The sequence below is a fragment of the Triticum aestivum genome, chromosome 5A, assembly GCF_018294505.1.
Source record: "Triticum aestivum cultivar Chinese Spring chromosome 5A, IWGSC CS RefSeq v2.1, whole genome shotgun sequence".
NCBI classification, from domain to species: Eukaryota; Viridiplantae; Streptophyta; class Magnoliopsida; order Poales; family Poaceae; genus Triticum; species Triticum aestivum.
The window spans coordinates 647,944,558-647,946,815 of record NC_057806.1 but is presented as its reverse complement, the minus strand read 5'-3'; positions in this window follow the sequence as shown (position 1 = coordinate 647,946,815).

Below are 2,258 nucleotides of genomic sequence, written 5' to 3'. Positions count from 1 at the left end.
TCCTAGAGGTCTGCTCTTCAATCGACGTGATGCACGTGACGAAGAACTTTTGCGTGAACCTGCTAGGCTTCTTGAGCGTGTATGGGAAGACAAAAGATACACCTGAGGCACGGGAGGACCAGCAACGTTTGCACGAAAAAGACGGCATGCCTCCAAAGCAGTATGAAGGTCCTACCAGCTACGCTCTTACCAAAGAAGAGAAGGAAATCTTCTTTGAATGCCTGCTCAGTATGAAGGTCTCGACTGGCTTCTCATCGAATATAAAGGGAATAATAAATATGCCAGAGAAAAAGTTCCAGAACTTAAAGTCTCATGACTGCCACGTGATTATGACGCAACTGCTTCCAGTTGCATTGAGGGGGCTTCTATCGAAAAACGTCCGATTAGCCATTGTGAAGCTATGTGCATTCCTCAATGCACTCTCTTAGAAGGTGATCGGTCCAGAAATCATACCAAGGCTAAGGAGTGATGTGGCGCAATGTCTTGTCAGTTTCGAGCTGGTGTTCCCACCATCCTTCTTCAATATCATGACGCACATCCTAGTTCATCTAGTTAACGAGATTGTCATTTTGGGGCCCGTATTTCTACACAATATATTCCCCTTTGAGAGGTTCATGGGAGTCCTAAAGAAATATGTCCGTAACCGCGCTAGGCCAGAAGGAAGCATCTCCATGGGCCATCAAACAGAGGATGTCATTGGGTTTTGTGTTGACTTCATTCCTAGCCTTAAGAATATAGGTCTCCCTAAATCGCGGTATGAGGGGAGAATGACTGGAAAAGGCACGCTTGGTATCAAGCACACTACACAGTCCTACAGAACTCTACCTTGGTGACCCCGTATGTCGATGAACACAAGAACAGTCTGTGCTCCAAACACCCAGAGCAGTGTGACGACTGGATTACATGCGAACACATCAGGACTTTTAGCAGTTGGTTGGAAACACGTCTCAGAGGTGACAACACTGTTTGTGATGAGCTATACTAGTTGTCCAGGGGTCCATCTTCGACTGTATTGACTTACAAAGGATATGAGATAAATGAGAATACATTTCACACGATCGTCCAAGATCAAAAGAGCACTAACCAAAATAGCGGTGTCCACTTTGATGCAGCAACCGAGAGGGAAAAGGACACATATTATGGCTACCTAGTGGACATATGGGAACTTGACTACGGACATGATTTTAAGGTCCCTTTGTTTAAGTGCAAATGGGTCAATCTGTCAGGAGGCGGGGTACAGGTAGACCCATAGTACGGAATGACAACAGTGGATCTGAACAATCTTGGGTACACTGACGAACCGTTCGTACTAGCCAATGATGTGGCACAGATTATTTATGTGAAGGACATGTCTACCAAACCGAGAAAAAGAAAAGATAAGGAAGTGAATACATCATACGATGAGCCAAAGCGACACATAGTTGTTTCAGGAAAAAGGGACATCGTGGGAGTGGAGGGCAAGGCAGACATGTCCGAAGATTATGAAAAAAAATTCCTGAAATTCCTCCCTTCAAAGTCAAGGCTGACCCAAGCATCCTAATAAATGATGAAGATTATCCATGGTTACGACGCAATAAGCAAATGACACAACCGAAGAAAAAGTGAAGACTTTCTCTCCACAACTATTATGATGATACCATGTCAACTTTCAACATTTTCCTAGTTCATTTGAAATGTCCGTTGTAACAAACAAGTTTCTGCCGTTTTGTACACGAAGTGTATTCAGTTTTTGCCGTAACCCATATTTGAATCTTAGTATCTCAAAACCTTTTTGAAATTGGTTCATCAGCCACTAAACTAAATCATTTGGTAACTGAAACACATGGGTGAAAAAAATCCAGTAGGAAATTAACATAGAATTATTTGGTATAGGGCTCACTTGGTAACCTCCTATTCCCTCACCTACGCGTGGAATAGTGAGAAAACACACAATGCCATCTTCCCCCCATGCTAGCTTTGGGACAGCCCAGATGTTCCCTTGCATTTTTCTTTTTCTTTTTTCTTTTTTATTTCTTGTCTATGTATTTTTGCTTCTCCGGAAAATGTTTGAGGTTTTAAAACATCTAGAATTTCAAAGAGTGTTCTAAATTCCAAACAATGTTCACAAATTTGAAAAATGTTCTCATAATTTTAAATTTTTTTTGAAAAAATGTATGATTTCAGAAAGCATTCACGAATTAGAAAAATAATCTTGGATTTCAAAAATTGTACACGAATTTGAAAACAAATTCGCAAAACACAAAAAATGTTCTCCAATA